Source organism: Plectrocnemia conspersa, unplaced genomic scaffold (assembly GCF_051122295.1).
Source record: "Plectrocnemia conspersa isolate PC_06_02 unplaced genomic scaffold, ASM5112229v1 ptg000010l, whole genome shotgun sequence".
Classification (NCBI taxonomy): domain Eukaryota; kingdom Metazoa; phylum Arthropoda; class Insecta; order Trichoptera; family Polycentropodidae; genus Plectrocnemia; species Plectrocnemia conspersa.
The window spans coordinates 28,402,386-28,424,362 of record NW_028277174.1 but is presented as its reverse complement, the minus strand read 5'-3'; positions in this window follow the sequence as shown (position 1 = coordinate 28,424,362).

Here is a 21,977-nt window from a genome sequence, read left to right as displayed (position 1 = left end):
AATTTTTTATTGTTCGAATTCCCATGAGTTCAACTAAATATGTAATACCCCTTAGAGGCAAAGTGACGCGGTTTTACGAATAAACACACACTTTTAATGTACAATATTTAAAATATTTATATAAGGTTTTGAATTTTCACAAAATAAAATTTGCGGTAAATTATGGTATGGATTATTTTGTTAGCACGTTGTACTTGAATTTTTATGGTCAAGAAAAACATAGATAGTTGCTCTACAATAATTATTATAATTTTTGCCACATAAAATAATTAGTTGGTAATTAATGAATCGGCTGTTGCTAGCTGACTTTTTTGTTGCTAATTGACAATAAAGTTACTTAAAATGTAAAACGTTATCAATATAGATCGATTGTTTTGTGACGTCTTCTCTTGTGTTGATACCAAACTGTCTGCGTCAACGCGCACGGACGCACCCAATGGCGTCGGCGTATTACTATCACCTTTGCTAGCTGCGTGCAGCTTGGTATCATAAATTAAGACTTTGAGAGTAGGCCAAAGAGGGGATTAACGACTTTTAGAATAATCAGTTGTAGGTACAGTTTGTAAATTACAATTTTTCAGTCAAGGATTAAAATTTATTTCCCGTTTTAGGCCATATGCGTAAAAATTGACGTCTTAAATTTTTTGTAGCGTGATAGATAATCCTGTTTTATCCTGCACTAGCATGGTATATTTTCAGTAATAATAATAATAATTTAAATTTTAAAACATTTGACCTATCGATATGTTTTGTGTTCAGGTCACGTATCATTTTGAGCCAAAAACAGATAATAAAAATATTGATGAGATAAGAAAAGCCTTTATAAATAACGCAGTATCGTTCCCGCGGGATCGATCTAGTACCATAACCAAATAAAGTGTATTTACTGCCCGAGGCCGGCGAGAAACGTTTCTTTCTTTGGCGTTTATTTTTATTAGCATAAACATACATATATGTATGTATATATACATATGTGCGGCGATACGGCTCAATTATGTTTTATTATCGCAATATAAACACATAAAATAGACTATACGCCATGATGCGTAAACAGAAAATAAAATTATGGCGGAAAATTAAATTAACGAACGTCGCCAGATGAGGGATAAATAAATGTGGATTATATTTTAATTAATAATGGCTCAAACCTTAACTTTTATCTTCTTTTGAGAACACAATCAATAAGTCTTGATCATTATTTTTTATTTTCTTAAAAATTAACTACAGTTTAATAAATAAACATATCTGTATTTTTCATATATTTCACTGTCACATTTTTATCATATATTAAAGACATGCAGAGAAATTTGTAAATATACATATCGAAACTATATGTTCTTGACTGTGCTTTTTCTTTAAAAATATTTTTAATCAAGTTATCAAATTCTAAAAGCATCCATCTGAGCACATCACGAATTAATCATATGCCACATAATATATACCAATCTCAATTTGTATGCATAGCTCGTCTTATCGGAATCAGATTAGACTCTACCTCTATCAGGTGTAACGACGTGAAAACGCCACCGGTAAATGTATACATACATATATGTTTATCAATTATGAAGAGGTCTGCCGTGAATTTCCCGAGACGGTGATAAGCGTTGGTGGTACAATAAATAAAAGTAACGGAAACGATATGGAGAGGTAGGTACATTCGTGAGGGGTAGAAAGAACCACACGAGAATCGCAGGTCTTATCGACTTACACGGTCCATGTGAAAAGTGATATATTAATCCGGGGATTGGAACCGGTCCGATGCCAAAGATAGCTTATTGGCTGAAAATGGAGACTTTGGACCTAAACAGAGAGATGCCGAATCGGATTAGGCACCGCATGGGGCGTTATTATCAGCTTTTCTATCTGTGATGCCACGCTGAAAAGTTTCTAAATTTTCTGTTTAATTCTTAACTGCCCATACCTATCTATACTTAACTTAAAAATAAAATTATATATTTTATTTTTAACGAATTAGTAATTGATCATTTTACTATTTTAAGCAATGTTACACCATAATATTATTAGTGACATGATTAAATTGTATTACTTTATTTGTACACAAATACTAACTGTTGCTTTATTTATTTAATCAATTTTAGAACATGAACCATTATAGTGTTTTAATAATATATTTTATTAATAGTTAATTACATTTAATTACAGGGTTTTAATATTTTCGATCCTTAATCAACATAAGCAGCTACAAAATTTTCCGTGTCCAAAGGAATATAAAAACGCCTAAATAAATGTCTTTCTACGTAAAACATTATTAAAATTAATTAAATATTGCCCAAAAATAAACTATTCCAAGATTCTTACGCAAAAAAAATCTTAAGGATTATTGCCTGCCAAAGGAGCCTTAAAATTGTTGTTAAAACAATTGAAAAATATAAATTTTAAGGCAATAAAAAAAAATAGATAATCAAAGAAATCATAAATAATATCATTAATTAAATATTTGCGAAATTCAAAATCTTTCACTAGTCAGAAAAATATGACATTTTTAGTTATTTTTCAGAAGCAGAAATATGTGAAATAATAAAAAGTGTTATTTGCCAAATTATTTAGTGACTCGACTAATTTTTATGACCTTTACGACTCAATTAAATCATTAAAATCCACTAAAGAAATAAAAAAATTATCGTTAGCGCAACAATTAGAGAAAGAATTTTCTTTCAGAGAACAGATTATTAAAGCCAACATCTTACTGATAAATGAAGAAAAAATTCAAAATATTTAAATCGATGTGCAAAATAACGAATAATGTCAATTAAACTAACATCAACACAAAGCGAGAGAAATTTTTCCATTTTTTAAAAAAAATAAATAACGAGAATTTTCGGTTCAAATTTATGTGTTTTTAAATGATTATTTTAAGAATATTATATCTGCAATACTTTATTATATTACATACATTTTCTTCTTTCTCAAAATTTCTCCAGAATTCTTAATAAATTCAAGAAGTGAAAACGAGAATTCTCATTTCTCGTGAAAAGAAAATGATCGAGAAGGAAGAATGACTAATCTGGTCCCATGTTCTTTCTCAAGTACACAATTTATATGACAATTGGTGACTACCTTTATTTTTTTTTTATTAAATCTTCCGTTCTAACCTGACAGACGTGAGCCCAATGCGTTACAACAGGGTAAAACTGTAGGTATTAATTATTAATCAGTGACATCTATATTATTAATTATAAATTATTATGTGCAATATAATTTATATCCAATAGATGTTACTGTAGCTGGGGCCGGTTTTTTTTATATTAGCGCATTTTTTATAATTAAAAATTCGTGTAGCGCTCCCGGGTCTCGAACCCGCAACATCAATGGTACTAGTTTGAGACGTTACGGACTACACTATTTCGCCCTTGTGAGGATACTTGTCTATTCAATTAGACCACCGTTTTATTCAATTCTCTCAAAAACCCCATTTTATGCTTTATCAATAATTTAAAGGTAGCTTACGATATGGAAATGATTTTTTTAAAAACTTCTGAGGATGCAATTTTGTTCTTCGGTCACTTAAACGATTCAAATATCGTTGAAATAGTGATTTAGTGTTTTACTTTTTAAAGTTGGAAATGAATTTCTGATCTAGTAATGAAGTGGTGTTGGGATGAAAAACCTTAGAAAGGATGAGCTCGAATTTCTCCAGTAAATCGTTATTCAAGTCTGAAGGATATTCAGGGGCATTAAATATAACCTACAGGACTTTGAATGGCAAATTCTTTACTAAAATGTATTTCTTTACAGGTTGAAAAATCATCGGATGTTGACAGGAATCATTGGCTCAGTTAGAGATAAAATGACGCAATACGTACTGCTGGAATTTCAAGACATTGCTCGTTTATCAAGGCAAAATTAAATAATTGTTTTGCTCGTATTGTAAAATACTCTTAAGCTAAGTTATTCACTGTTTTATAATTTTATATTATTTTAAAAACAAAACACATTGTTATACTTATATAGTCTTAATCAGGTATAAGTATAGTTTCACTTATAAAGGGCCACCCTGGAGACTTATTTATTGGAGAGCGAATTATCAAGGTTTAACAGTCAAGTTATTTCTCAAAAAACGCTTATTTATTTATTTGTTCTAGCTACTAAACTAATGCAAATATGAAGACGTGAAAAATAATCAGAAAAATTTAGGTTACTTTTTGGGTGACTTTTTCGAAACTTTTTCTGGTTTTTACTTCTTTGTTTTATTTATCGTGACGTAACAGGTTATCCCAATGCGTCACGGTGGTCAAAATAAAATTACATAATAATATTTCAGTACAACAATAATACACAAAAAAAAATGTTACGAACCGGAAATAAATAATATATACCGGACCAGCTCCTCGTAGCCGACATTTAACAGATCAATATGCAAAATAAGCTTTGGTATTAAAAATTAATTAAATATATTTAAATAATATTAACGTATGACTGAGATTCTAATTGTTTATCAGTCACTGTGATTTGATAATGTTCAACTCAAACTTAGGAGTTAAGGCATTAACCTACCGCATTATGACACAGTCGACGCTTTGTGTTGACACAGTGGCAACAATAAGGCAACTTGTTGTGTACATAATCGAATATCGCTGTGACTTGAATATTGCAATTACGACTAGAGACTAATAATTAACACGTGTGCTTACGTGACAAGGCGAAAATCCAACGATCATACGCAATTTACATACTCAAGTGACGAAATTTTGCACCGTAAAGTTAGCAACGCGTAGATTATTCACCGTGTGGTGCAATTTGCAAAACTGAAATCTGAGCAACGGCAGTAAAACATAGCAGTAAAAAGTGGAAAATTTTAGTTTTGACGAAGTGCCCGTAAAAGTTGTTGGTTTTATTTGTATTTTTTTTGGAGAGAGATTTTATCAAAAACTCCGTTTAGGCGCTTTTTGGCGTGAAAGGACGAAGCAATAAAACGGAAGGGTATTTCACTCACAGGAACTACACTTTTATTATTTATATATATATATATATATATATATATATATATATATATATATATATATATATATATATATATATATATATATATATATATATATATATATATATATATATATATATATATATATATATATATATATATATATATATATATATATATGTATGACACAAAAGTATGTATGTTTCGATTTTCACACTATTTGATTACGTGTAAGCCCATTACTTATTTTTTCTTAAACATAAAATGACGGGAAAATGAGCAATTTAAAAAGGGCGATGGTCTTTAGGGCGATACAATAATAATGCAATACAAATAAATTTGCAATAAAAATCTTATTTTTATCCTTTTATGTAGTTACAGGACCCTATTATTAAATAATTAATTAATATGATTTACTACATATTTATATATATACATACATACAAACGAAAATAAAAATTAGTAATATTTTTTAGAAAAGACTCAAAAGATAAAAAGCATTATACGGTCTGAACAAAACATAGAATATTAGTCCAGTCAAATAAGGGTTTAACCTCGGAATGAAAGATAACAAGCTGAAATTTTGCACAGACCTTTGTTTTGGCGTTCTAAAGATAGGGTAAAAAGTCTCATATTATATCGTGGCTGCTAATCAAGATATTAAAGGTCAAAGGTCATAAAAATCGTTTTTTTGCAAATATCTTGCCTCCTTTGCATCGCATGTCATTAGATGTTTCACAAAAATTATATAAAATAAAATTTTCTACAAGTTTGTTTTAGTTTCTTTCTTCTTATGGTTAATGGTTTTCGAGATATAGCGCGGGGAGTGGGAAGCGCGCATGCGTTTATAGGATAACGCTATGTAAACTACGGAGCCAGAGTTACCTGCACATTCTTCCACAGTTTCATAGGAAACATCGCAAATTGTTATCTGCTGAATGAACCCATCTAAAGCATTATAACTTTCAATCTCCATATCTTCAAAAATCATCATCGATAATGCAAAAAGTAATAGCGTATGGCCTCTGATACTTCTTGCAAAAGCGTGACCATCCAACATTTTGTCGACAGAATTCGAAGCATAAATTGTACTGAGAGCTTCCTTGATTCCGCTTCCATCCATTATATACCCTATGCATCCAATAAAAGACATAAGTATATGAAAGCCTCCTAGTTTCACAACTACTCTGGACAAGCCTGAGTTAGCATCTGAAGCTGCTACGATTTCACGTGCTTTTATGTACAACGGCTGATCAAAAGTTATTAAGCATGTTCTTTGTTCATGTTTCTTGGCAGTGTTTATAGTATACTGTAATGTGGTGTAAATTGTGTCCATATTACTCGCAGGATGATGAATAAAAGTAAGAAACAGAATCCGAGAAGTTACAAAGTTCTCATTGTTTTTTGTAAGTTGTTCAATAAATCCATTCCACCCTGGCAACGGTGAGATATTTTTCCACTTTCCGTACATCCACAACAAATCAACTACAATAAATATTTGTTCGGTTAGTTCTTCTACATCATTAAAATTTTGGACTTGAATCTCTTGCTCAATCCGGGTACGACATGATTTTCATACACTAGAAGGGGTATATGTGATAGTGCTGCTAACTCCTTTGCACTTGGTTTTGTTGTAAATTTCTTTATGCGGTCATCGGATATAACTTTAGATTTTGAAGTTATTATTTTTATCATTCCCATTATATAAACAGTATTATAGCCATCAAGAGTATAAATATTTTTCTGCATTATCCGCTGCATACTGGACTAAGGCACTTGACTCTGATGGTTGTTTACGAGGCTGTGGGTGATAAACAGCTGAAATTTAACATTTTACAGTATCACTATATGAAGCGAAAAAACCTAAACTTGACAAAACATTCAAAAGTCTTTTTGGATGTTTAGCCTATCTGTATTTCTTCTATGAATAAATATAGATAGGCCTATTAATAACTGCGAATAAAAGGACAGTTTTCGTATGGAAGTCATTATAGCATGACTTATAGCTGTGTATTTCGTTTTAAAATGCCTCGTCTTGCATTTTCTGTTCTTTATAATAACTTCTTGCAGAAAATGTAGTAAAGTTTTCAGAATTTCTTCATTAATAATTTATTCGGGGGCGGATAGGACTTGGTCTCAACAACAGAAGATCGAATATCTTCTCTAATAATCGCCGCAGCAGCTTCCACTACGCGCAAGTGTTCTTCTTCCGAAGTGCCTTTTTTATTTTCATACCAAGCTATGGATAAAATTTAAGCTTGAGCATCGCGAAAAGAAAAAATAGGAATGATCCAATCTTTGTTGTAATTATAATATCAGTTAAATATTTTTCTCTTAATTTGGAAATGATCTTCTTATCATCTGGTACATACTCCGTAAGGACATCTCTCAACTCTTTCAATTTTTTCGCACAAACTTCTTGTCGAGCAATATTTCATTCTCAATTCCTAATAATACAATGAAGAAAGTAATGAAATTATGGTTCAAACGACTTGCCGAGACCACTTTTTTCATGATTGTTTACTTTTTCAAAGCTTATACCAAGTTAAGCAGGTAGAAATACTCGCTGGATTCTTTAAACGGATGTACGCCTCCCATTCTTCGCGCTATATCTCAAAAACTATTAATGATACAAAACAAATATTGTAACCAAACTTGTAGAAAATTTTATGCTTTACAAGTTTTGGAAGGCATCTAAAGACGTGCGATGCATAAAACGCGAGATATTTGCAAAAAAAACAAATTTTGTGACCTTTGACCTTTGATATCTTGATTAGCAGACACGATATTTTATAAGACTTTTCACCCTGTCCTTAGAACATCAAAACGAAGGTCTGTGCAAAATTTCAGCTTGTTATCTTTCATTCCGAGATTAAGTCTTTATTTCGCCTTATTTGACTGGACTATATATATTTTTACTAAATCATAAAATATTTGTTTGATTGTTTGATTTTTTTTATTCAAGAACTTGTGAGAGTTACTTGATATTATAAAACATCTTGGCTTAAGCCGGTAATTGTAACATCACTATTGATAAATGCTTATCGTTGATTTTGCTCTTTATGCGATATTTTTTTATGTTTTTAGCCTTGGAAATTACTGTGAGAACAAACTTTCGGAATTTTTGAAAAATTGCATATTTTACAGTTATCGATTTTAAACTATATAAGGGTAGTTCCAATAACCAAGATCTAGCGCACAGTGTACTTTTGATACCTGATTCTAGGGAAACATTAATTATTCCTGTACAATATTTAAATTATGAATTCAGTCCATCACAATTTTAACGTTTTATTTTAGCTGATTCTGAATCAGAACAAGTGGACCCAATGAGAATTTAAATTTTTGATCGTCAAAGTCATGCAATGTGAAGCCAAAGCACAAAAGAATTATTTGAATCGCACATTTTTACTTTCACTCCCTTTATTTTTTTAATTATGATCATTTTGGCTAGAAAGAATGGGGGTTTTGTACTCCCTGCTTTATTTTGTTTATTACCTAATAAGACTATCAAAACGTTTTTAAAATTATTTTATATGAAAAATGAAATGTTGATTATGAAATTGCATTACATCAATCTTTGCGTACCGTATTTCCACAATCTAACATAAATGATTGCTTTTTAATTTGGTACAAAATCTTCGAAAGCATTTAAATATATGTAATCTTTTGCCCATGTACTATTATGATTTGCTTTAAATCCAAAAATGATCACATCACTTGCTTTCATTTCAGAACAAGATATAATACATGCTTTTTCTTAACTAGAGAATCATTTATCCAATGAATTAGAAGCAATTTTTAAATGGTTTACGAACGCCTATATAGGTCGCCTATGAAATAATAGAAGTAAGGCTTCACCGATTTTTCCATCCAACGTTTGGTATGTTTATCATAGAACATTAAACGAAAGCGATAAGACCAATAATTTTTCCGTGGCATATTATCAGAAGCTGCATTTGAGCTGTTGTAGCAGTTTAAGTCAACTAAATTTATAGATTTTTATCAATGGTCTCAGATAAATCCAGAAAAACTATGATGTTGATTATGAGAGAACTAGTAGGTTTTGAACATCAGCGCAAAAAAGACGTTACGAAGAAGCTGACCAAATAATTGGTATAAAGGTTTTGAGGTACAATAGAGAAAATTTCATACAATATTTACGTGGTATATATATATATATATATATATATATATATATATATATATATATATATATATATATATATATATATATATATATATATATATATATATATATATATATATATATATATATATATATATATATATATATATATATATATATATATATATATATATATATATATATATATATATATATATATATATATATATATATATATATATATATATATATATATATATATATATATATATATATATATATATATATATATATAATTATAATGAGTTAATAATTTTAAAATAAAATTGTTTTTCATTTATTATACTTTTTCGTTTTAATTAATATTTTAATAATATTTACAATAAAGCTAAGCTTGCAAGTTTTTTTAAATTTCTGTCGCCCATATGATCGTCGCCCAAATAACCATCGCCCATTTGTCCGTCGCCCAATTTTCGCGTTAATCCAACTCATTCAATATTTTATAATTAACGTCTTAGTGATTTATTTTTGTATCACTGGCAATATTAAAACCATGTTTTTATTATTACTAAAAAAATGTTATCTAAAAATAGTAATGTATAATTTTAATCACATTTAAGCAATTAGAATAGAATATAATATATAGGTGTACAAGTACAGTATATTATTTGATTTATTACTGGTTTATTTCATTAATTAAGCGTTTGACTCGTTCATTGTGGATCGCCTTTAGCGTTATACAATTTCATTGTAGTACTCCTAGTCGGTATATCAAATTGGTACTTCGGGCCGGATAAATATGCAAAATTTCCGCGACGGACAGGTATTAATAATTCATAAAGTGGGTAAGGGAGAGACGAAAAACAATTTTCCGAAGAGACAAGAAGTTTCACAGCGATTTTCCAAGACGCCCCTTTGTCCGGTGGATACTTCTGTTTCTGCTTGGGAGCACTTTCGGGGATTCCTTGGATACCATTTATATTTTAAATTGTCCCCTTTATTGTGTATAATAAATTACAATTATTGTGTACGCGCGGCACGTCTAACGAACTGTTATAAAATTTAGTCGGTAATTAATTTGCCTTTTAACTCTTTTCAGCGCGACATCGTAATTAACGGTGAAGTGGATGAAAAATCTAAAGACGTGTCACTCTTGTATTAGACAATTTAGTATAATCCACGACTTTATAATTAATTTCATATTTTCGTGTTTAACATCTTGTTAAAAAACACCTAAATCATAATAAATCAGTGCTACACAATATCTATTATGTTTTATGTTTTTTAATAAATAATAGTATATTTAATATTTATGTTAAGAAACACAATTCTCACATAAATATTTATTCCTTGTACAGTTTTTTATTCAACGCGTTTTAAAAAATTTATACATATATCAAACGGTGTTTTATATTTAGTTCATCCAAGTGTTCATTATATATAGTAAAACATATTTTTTAAGCTACTGTATAAGACTAAGTTGTAAATAACCTCTGAAGCATTTGCCGCTATAATTAATGATTATTAATTTAATATGTAACTTTCAACCAAAGAAGCATACAAAATTGCAGATTTGTTAATAAATTTAGAGATTAGCAATTTATTTTTATTACTTAAGAAGTGAGATATGGTTTGTATCTAACTACATTATATAAGGATTGCAATACTGTTAGTGCCGATACAGATTATACCGATATTAGGGCAAAAATCTTTCTTAGATACTACAGTTATTACAAAATAAAATACCGGTAGTTCCGAAAAAAAAATATTTGACGAAAACTGTCCTATGATATCTACACCTACAAAAACAACAATTCCCATATTGCTGAAAAGCAGAAACGAAAAAAATACTGCTTATTTTACGAGGCGTGGGCAGTAGCGTAGCTAGGGTATGTGATGCCCAGGGTGATCCTTAAAATTGCTCCCTCCCCTATACATTTTATGCATGGTCATGAAATCAGCATTTCTTAAGATAGTTATTCGGTTATTTTAGTGCATTTAGGGTTAAGTACCACATTAGGCGATCCCATCGCAAATATTCCGCCCCCAAGCAAGTGCCGCCCGGGGCGGCCCGCCTCTCTCGCCCTACCATAGCTACCCCACTGAGCGTAGGATATTAATTTTTAAAAAATAGTATGCAAAAATAATTATTAAAATTTAATTTATAATACTTTTATTATGTCTAAAAACAAATAATAGATATATTTTCGTATACGAGAGATATATTTTTCTAAGATAAAAATTATCAGAAAATCGTAACACACCAAAAATAATAAGTCATATATTTTATGATCTGGCTTCTGGTACTAAAATTTAGTTTTCCTCCAAAGAGAATCGATCAAAGATTTCCGGTCCGTATTTTTAAAAATATTTTTTTCCGACAATTTAATAAATAAATGAAAGTGAAAAAATATATGGGACAAAAAAGTTTTTGAACATAATCGTCAAATTGATTTTTATTAGAACTCGTTGACAACACAATGAAGGATCAGCGTAAAAAATATTTTTAGAAGTACCTGAATGTAAGGAAGATTGTTTGAAAGCTTCTTGTTGTTTTTGGCAGTTTCTGGAAGAATTAATTTTTATTATATTCAATGCCTGCGTGACAAATGCGATCGAAAGTTTTATCAATGTACAAAAACACTAACCCCGTTAAAACATCTAAGAATATATATTACTTGATGTAGTTGGTCAGTTGCTGAATGAGAACATCTAAAGCAAAATTATTGATTATTAATATGTTCGAGTTGTTTGTTTTGAATTTTTTTATTGCGCTCGTGAATATTAAAAAACATCAAGATACTAGTCACCGACTTTGCCAATAATTTATTGCATGGTTCAAATATTTTTAATCAGAAATGCTTCAGTCACAAACTTATTTTTTTTAATAAGTAATCTTAATAAATTATTGCTTAGAGATTTTCCTTTACATAGCCAATGGTTATATGTATATTTTAAAAGCAACGACGATGTGTATTTTTTAAGCTGTACATAAAATACTTTTTTCTTAAAAGTAAAAATATACTAAATTGCAAAAGCTCCAACCCTGGGCTTGGGGTTATTGCAGAAAGCCAGTGTTGTAGCACCTGCGTCGACCAGAAAACACGAGCAGCTGGCGGCCTTTATGCCGCGAAGGCTTTTAGGGCCACGATTCGCGATCTCGGCCAAATAAAATAACCCGGTGCGGTGTGGTGCCGTAGCAATTATTTTAACAAAAAATATAAACGTACAAGTATACGGCATGCGGCGCGTAATGGGTTAAACGCGCGTTATTGTTTAGATAAAATCGATTAACGACGGTGTTTCGGGTAAGCGCTTAAACGGTGAGTGCGAGAATGGGTTTTGTATTTGGGGAAACGTTGCGCAGCGAAAAGATTGACAAATAAGATAAAACACAAAATATTCCGGATAAGCAAGTTAAATATTAGCTTGTAAATAAAAAAAAAGTATATATATACAAACATATATATGTTATATTGAATGTGTATTATAAGTAAAAATAAATATTTTTCTAAAATGTAGTAATATTGGCATACATATTTACTAATAGACTTATAGTTCTACTAGTGAAAATATAACTTATCTGATATGTGAAATTATATATCGTTTCAAAAAAAGTTTGGCAAAATAATATATGTTAAGAGCAAAAATATCGAACATAAACCAACACTCAAAGAATAAATACAGTTTCACTGATATTACCTAGTAGAACTATAAAGCAATTGTTTGATACATTTCAATTGGTGTTAGTATAAATATATTTATACGAGTAAAAATATAACTATAACAGTTGCGAAACGTAAATTTACTTTTTTAACTTGAACCAAATCAAACTTGATTTAATGAAAGTTCCAAAATCAAATTAGATCTTAATTCGTTTAGGTTGGCTTTTCGTTAAAACAGCAAATTAACGTTTTACAATTGTGTAATTGAGTTTCATAAACATTTTGGAGCAGCGTATAAGTTAAATTTATTTTTCGCTAGTAGAATTTTATTAATATACTGTTGAAGAGTTAATGAAATTATATTTTTACTAGTAAAGATTTACATTTACTAAAATAATACTAGTTTATAAAAAAATAAACGTGTTAGCTAAATATTTGTTACAACACTTACGTGAATAAAAAGCAATACCAAAAAGACATAAATCATATTTATACAAGTTAATATAATTTCACTGAAAAATACATATTCACTATGTAATATATACATTTAACTTTCGTGCGAAATCATATCAGACGTTTTATGATTTCAAACAACAGTTTTTTTTCATGTGTATATTTACAAAAATGTAATTTATATGTAGTATATTTTTAATTGACTTATGATACATACTACTGAAAAATTATTTATTTAAAAATAAAATCCAAAAATATATATGAATGGCTTGAAATCAGAATAACACACAGAAAATGTAAATATAAACTCTAATAATTTATTAAATATAATTAAAACTGCAATAAATAATAATAAAAAAAATTGTTGTCTTAGACCAGAAAAAATCTTAATCTATAAAAAAATAAAGATCTGTCTGATCCGTTCGTTTTGAGTACGGACAGCGAACAGACAGCGGATAGACAAATCTCACCACACACGATCGGATTTGTCCACCAGGCATCCGCGACGGACAGATCCATCGAATTTTCCCGCGCGTGTATGACCACTTATTGCCTTTATAAGACAGAAAGCCTTTGGAATGTGGAGCTAGTATGGAACGACATCAAGTTACCAAATCTCTATTAGAAGAACGTGTGGAATGACTTTCAAGGTTGTCAAATCTCTACCTGTACAAAATTTGAAGAAAAAAAAGACGAGAAAAATTAATAATTATAGTTCTAACCGCATTCATCGCTATTTGTATTCACATTGAGAAGAACCAGAGCAAAGAAACCTTCATCTTGACAATAAAAACAATCATCACCTATAAGCAAGAAGTGTAACATTAAATCAAAATCTGTAAATTAGTTACATTGTTTAAATTTTATTTTATTTATTAATTACAAATACGATTACCATGATTTGACAGATTGATCCAATGCATCACAATGCCTAAATGAAATAAAAAAATATTTTACTTTATTTTGCGCTATATAAAATTGTAAACTTTACATACAAGTTGTCTCTAAAAAAAAGACAATTAATAATTTGATTCTCTTATATTTGCATTTTCAAAAAAATTAGTAATGTGGATAGTTTATGTGAGTATTCAATGTTTAATATAACATACTGCTGTTACTATATTTTATTAAGATGCAATTTTTGTAACACAATAACGGACCACCCATGAGTTTTTTTTATTTGCTAACTCGCAGCAAAAAACCATATATACATATACATATATAAAAAATGTTGACGATGCTGTAAATATTTTCAGCTAAAAAATGTATGTACATATCAATATTTCAAGCATATTTTTATATACACATACATCTGAGTATAACATTTCGGGCATATGGCAGACGCCTGCGCCATGAATATCTAAACGACTACAAAAATCCATCGAATATCGAAAGCCTTATTCGAAAATATTATATATTATATTTCTGCCTCTCCGGATTACTATGTGGCAATAAAAACAAAACTTATTATACACATTGTCGATGCGATATGATTTGTGCGAATGTGGGCATTATAAGGATATATTGTAACGTAATACGTTGTCCGTTACGTTAGACGTCGGATATCGCATCTCGTAAAATAATGTTCTGTCGTATATTTGTATATTTATTTCATCCACCGCAGCTTTCTTTAGATTAAGCATTCCGCGAGATGTCTGTATATTTCAAATGTTATAGTTTGAATGTCATCCTCTAGAGAAATTTCTTAAGACCTTCACCTTACTGTGGTAAGAATCTCTCCATCTATGTATGTTCTTTATATAAAAAATATTTCATTCACTATTTGCAAATGTAGTATCAATAAAACATGTAAAAAATGTCTGTCACTTTGGATTACTGCGCGGCAATAAATATGAAACTTATGTATTATACACGTTTTCGATACGATATGATTTGTGCAAATGTGCGCATTATAAGGGTATGTAACGTAATACGTTGTCCGTTACGCTAGACGTCGGATATCGCATAGCCTATCGGCGATGTAAACCGTTATAAAAGGGGAAAATGCGAGATTGTTACGAGCGGCACAATGAAGAAGTCAAATGACGAGGGTCCAAGTTAAATCTTGAACCCTCATAATTCGACGAAAGCTCGAATAAGCTCAACGCTGGCGTATCACAATTCGTACTTTAGATACTTGTGAGCTTTTTTATTCATTTTACTTTAACAAACCACACAACTTGTATTCAAAAACATCAGGAAAAATAATAATTGCTTGTATTACAAGAAAAAAATGTAACGAGCGGAAAGTCAGTGAATCTATATACAATAAGCCAACTGCACGAAATATCCATAAAAGATATTAATATTTTTATCATTGATTACAAAATAAATTAAATAAAATATTTATTTTTATTAAATAAGCTAGCTTTTGGTTTAATCTTTAAGATTTTTCAGGTAGTCAGAAAAAAAAGCACCGATTCAGACCACGCGCTTGTTGCCCGTTAATCTCCCTTTGTCTTTAATGTGCAAACTCACAATTATTATAGTCCAGGTTGTTCTAAATTAGTCTTTACAGTGGTGATGTGGTAAAAGTAGCAAAATCGCTGATTTTTGTATTTGGGTGTGATAATGACACTATGTGATCCTCTGACCAATCTTTCTCTATTACTCTTCTTAAACAGTGCAAGTGCTCAGACTAAATATCAATTTTAATTTATGTGTTTTATTCTGTAGCTTAATTAAATAATATATTGAGACTAAAAGCAGCACTGATAAAAAACGCATTTTACACTACCCAATAAAACAAGAAACTCCTAGTTTACATTTAATAAGCAAAACCGTTGTAGTTGCTTTCTAAAAATAAGAAATGATATTTTAAACAATACTGTTTGTCACCCAGAAAAGTGCTATTTTTAAGAAGTACAATTTTTTAAGAATATATTTATATTGCACAACCATGTCACTGTAGACTGAAAGTATTTCAAAAAAAAGCTTAGGGGTATTGAAAAAGTCGGAATTATTTGCCTGATACGACAATCGTTGTTGACGCCATGGACAATTTTGGTAATCTGTCTTAAATATTTAATTTTATTGTTGTGTATACTAATCCGATAAATTTAAAAAAAAAACGTAGCAGATAAAGGGCTACGATTTTTTTATGAGGATTATGAGGATTTTAGGCGCAAACATTTTTTGGACGCAATTCAACTCATTGATATTGAATACAAACACCCTTTTAATAAAATTGTCACCGACATTATTGATTTATAAGGAACAAGCAATAAAAAAAATACTAAAATACGCTTCAACACACAATATCAGAGAATACTGATCCGGGGGCGCAGACCTTTAGCAACGCGCCATCTAAGGGATGTTGTCAGTGGGGTGCATCCTCATGTTGTCATCCTCAAGATCATTGATAGCTTTATAAAAAGAGCTTCAAAGTGCTACTGTCTTAGTAAAAAATATCATTAGGGGAAAATTTCATTGATATGATTGTAGAATGATGAGATCTTTGCTCCATGGATGCAGCTTTGCATGGCGGTATTTTTTTTTAAATTTCTCTTTTGCTTTAATGGTTTCCTTAAATTAAACCAGACTGCCCAAGTTAATAGCTTGGCTATAATGCGAACTGACCCAAGCAATTAATGACTTACTTCAAATGCAAAATCAACTGCTGATGGCTTACAAATGTAATTTTCTCTAGAAGCACAAAGACGTGTAATGGCGAATTTTCATGATTTATAAATTTTAGTATCGCTTATCACGATTTAGATCTTAAGTGGTTCGATGACAATCACTAGAAAAACTTTTATTAATTTGGTCTTTAAAAAGATTTTTTTTAATTAAAGTTTCAATAAATATTGTTTAAATAATAATTGATTAAAAATCTATCTTAACTAAAATAATCTATAAAGGTAAAAAATATTTATAAAGCACAGAAAAAATATGAAATCACAGAAGTCAATCCAAAATATATTGCAATTAAAAAAAATATACTTTGAGATATTCTAAAACAGAAAAGAAACAATTGTATTTTTAACGAAAATTGAATCATTTTAAAATTGAAAAATTATTTTTAAGTTATTTATAGTATAAGTACTAGTTTTAATCGTTAGGATAGTAACAGAAAAAGCTTTTATATGCTTATAAATTATTAGTAAGGTTTTATAGATAAAACCACAGATATTTATACAACTAAAAGTATAGCGACTTCTTTAATTGAATATGCAACGCGAAAAACGTTGTAAGTCTGAATTGAGATTTTGATTGATTTACGTTATATGAATGATTCTGCGATTTCAACAAATTTTTTTAAAATCTTACAAAAATACTAGGGTTAGAAAAATATCTACCGGCAAATGAAAAATTATTTTATTTATAAAAATGTAACATTTTTAATTCTTAATTCGTTGTTTTCCAAAAAAAATTATGGTTTTTAAATATTTTTTTAATCAAATCTTTTCAAGAGACTACTAATATATTTAATTTTAAAATAATGTATTATTATACAAATTTTCGACGTTATAAATAATCCATAGATAATTGCTGTTATACAGTGAAAGAAAGTTACAAGATCATAAATTACGTTATTCCACAATTGGAAATTTTCATTCTTGACAAAATCCAATATCGTGTTATATAGATACTAGTTAAGTATGAAAAGACTTTCTGATGAATAAATTGTAAAATATATTATTATAAAAATTCAAAAGGGAACGTATGTAAACCTGTAAATTAATTTTTCACCCCCTGTATGTTTGACTATTTACATATTTAAGACTTATTACGTTATTCGCGTCGCATATTCAATTGCTAAGTTCAAAGTAGTACAATTTAAGTTAATAAAGAGTAGCAGTTAGATATTAAATGAGATTTTATAATGACGTTTAAATTATCTCTATGTAATCAAATGGTTTAGTTAGCTAGAATTGCTACATCTAAATAGTTAACGATCTTGTTAGATACAAATATATATATATAAATTATTTTAATGTTGATCGTATACTATTATCATGTTTTTTATTAGACTATAATATTGCATTGTTGTAATCTGTTCTGTCATGATGGGTATACTTTAATTAAATTTAATATTTTAACAGCCCAGTGCTTCGTTATTAATAAAATTTAACTAACGCTCTCGCGCTATTTAATGTGAGTATTTTATTATAATGGGCGCATTTTCTCTTCAACGACGAGAATGCAAAAAAACACGTTAAAATACAAAATATAATATAAATCCCTTGTGGTGTTTAGCGATCTTTTTCACGACTCCCTCGGACAGGTCCTCTTTCATCCCTCGCGGCTCGGTTTCTTTATAATTTCCATTAAAGTAATGCCCTCTACGGGGGGGGCGCGGCGCGAGCAAAAAAATAAATAAAAATAAAACACATTTTGTACTCACACCCCTTATTTATTTTTTCCCTTCACTTTCGACCTTTTCGCATCCGAAGGGAGGAGTCGATAAATCGTGTGCTCGGGCGTAACAATCCACGATTTGTAAATATTTTATGTGGCCGCTCCTTGGCTTTCCCGTTCTGGTCGCGGCGCTCTCATGATGCCCACCGAGAGTCTCCTGATTTTTTTATTGTTATTTATTGCACCTGAAGCTGTGTGCCAAGAATTTTCGCGTGTGAGAAAAAAATAACAATAGCAAAAAAATAGAATAAACAAACGTAAATCATAGATGGTTTGGGGATATTATTTTTTCACAATCTAGTAGCGAATGTAATACGGATTGAGATAAAATTGAATTATAAGAGTGAGAAATGTGGTCGATTTATTATGCGGATTAATGTATAAATAATAAATTTAACACATAAGTTGCTTAGCTATTGTTAAATTCTATATATATAATAACACAAATAAGGGTAATAATTTATCAGAATGTATTTTACCCTTTAATTCTAAACAATTGTTTGAGAGCAAGTTGCAACACAAATATGTATGTTAATATTATATATAATTCATTCCTAAAACTATTTGAAATAAGCATAAAATATAAACAAAGGGAAAAGTAACATAAATGAATTATTCTGATTTATTAAAAAAGAGACAGTCGTCTGCATAATAAATATAAATACAAAGGTCTAATAAAATGCTACGCAAAAATAAAATTGATATTAATGGCCAATTAAAAAGTTTCTTAAATCCTTATTTAACATGTAAAATATATCAATATAAATAAGAACGTTTTTTCTATAGGTGTTAAAGAACGTTCACAAGATCTTTAATTTAAAAAAAGTATATAAGGTTGTAATTGCGTAGTATGTATGGTCTAGACTGGTAACCTAGAGGTCACGGGTTCGGACCCCGGCAGAAACTCGTTATTAATAAGAACTGACCCCAGCTTCAGCAGTGATATTTATGTATTTATTTAGATTATTATTATCTAATGGTTAATACTTAATTGTAGGTATTTATTATGTCTTATTTATTTACCCAGTTAATACGGATTTACCCTGCTTTAGGTTACAACGAAAGCTTAAAAAAAACTACTCTATTTTTTTATTCTCATAAAACTAAATCCTTTGTATTGTGAGCATTTTACAAATACTAATTTAAACAATACAATAACAAGTATAATGTTGTATTTATTTTATTTTACGATTTCTACATGTATAGAAACATATAGCTGTAGAGCATTAAAGAGTTCAGACAATTGTGTACCAGTCTGTCAAGATAGTTGCCGAAAGAATAATATTATTTTTTATGGTAATATTAAATATAGCAATCAACGCAGCAAGAATAGCTAAAAATGGCACTAAAAGTCAATAATGCAATAAAAAATCAGTCTAGTAGCTTAATACAATACAATAATAAAACATTTATTGTAAAATTTAGTTAATTAAATCAGAATCTAAAGAAGAAATTTACAATATAATTTGTAAATTAAAAATAAGAACCAGTACTGATAAATTGGATGTAAATATAATTAAAGAAACTTGAGAAATACTAGGAAGTATATTACATTATTTAGTAATTAAAACACTCTTTAAAGAATAAATACTTGAAAATTTTAAGATTGCTTCTATTATACCTATACATAAAATAAAAAAATAATAATATGGTGTAAGGAATAAGACCAATTTACATTTTGACTTGTATGGAAAAGATGTAATCAAACAATTAAAAGATTTCATTATTTCACATAACATTATATGTCAAAAATATGCCACTGAGACTAACGAAAATGTATAAATGATTGATTGTTACCAAAAAATACAAGCAAAATCTTTAGAATAGTTTTTTGGATTTTAATAGAGCTTTCGAAACACTAGAAAAAATAATAAAAATGTCGGTATAAGTAAAATAGTTTTAAGACGATTTATTTTCTATTTAAAAATAAATTAAAAAAAGTTTAAACCAACTATGCGTATTCCAAAGAGAAAATAATATCTCACGGTGTACCACAAGAGTCTAAATTGGCACCATTGCTGTTTATATTATGTAATAATATAATAAAAACCAATATAAAAAAGTGTAAAATACATCTGTTTGCGGACGACACACTAATATATTGCATATGTGATAATGTGAAAGAAGTAATAAATTAAATAATAAATTAGGTATACCAGAAATATGGTTGAAAAATATTATACTAAAAAATATATAAAAATAGAAATATTATCCAAAATTAAAAATATGGTAAATTTAAACATAAAAAATATACGTTGCTTTCTTTTAATTATTGTACAACAACATTAAATATGTTTAATAATTTAGATAAATTTTTTTTAGAAAAAATATAAAATAGGACGAAGAGAGTATTCTATATTTAAAAAAATCACTAATTGTAAAAGTATGATTGAGAGATTGGAATGATTAAATGTTTAAGAAATTTTGATAATGAATATATTATAATTTATATAATATATAGCTAATAAGAAAATAATATTTTACCAAAGAATTGTATTGATCATTCAATAAAAAATAAGGATGTATATAGATTTAATACTGAAAGAAGAGACAATTTTAGGATAGGTAAATATAAAAAAACGAGTACAGCCAGAGAATTAGATACGGAGGTGTGAATTTGTATAATAATATTTCTAGGACAATCTAAAAAAAATGTAGCGGGCTTCGTAAATAAAATAAAGAAACACCTTAATAAATTAATTAATTAATTATAATAGAAAGTATTTTTTTCATTATCTATTTTTTTATATTATGTATTAAATGTATGTTAAGTTAAAATTTGTTTTGTGTAAAATTTAGCTGTATTAGCTAAATAAATTATTTATATTAATAAATAAAATATAATCAATAATAAATATAGATTTTGATGCTACTTCATCGATTTTTAAGTCAAAATTGTATTTGACAGATCATACAAAAAATATTTTTAGCAATTAGGCAATATGGTTTTCTCTGATATTATACAAAAAAAAAAAAAATATAAAAGGTAAAATTATTTCATACAGTTGTGACACACTAAATATTTTTATATTTACGTCTTTGAAAGAGTATTGTTAGCATACGTACTTATTTTATCGAAAATCTGGTAGTGATTCCAAATTGTATAGCCATTTATATGAAGGAGTCACGTTTAGACCTCGAAACACAGAAGTATATTTACAAATATAAACTAATAAAATATTCCTAAGACTCGCTTAAAGAGATATTTTTGAGTATTAAAATAATTATATATGCATTCAGTTTATTTTAAAATGTAGCTTAAGAAACAGTCAAAGAAACAATGGTAATAATTTTTTCTGTACTATAAAAGTAATGAAAATTATGAATTTATAAAATTTCTTAATAATGGCAAAATTTTTAGGGTTTTTCTATTGACGAATATTTGATTAACAATCAGCCAGTAAAATATTCAAGCTCCACAGATTAC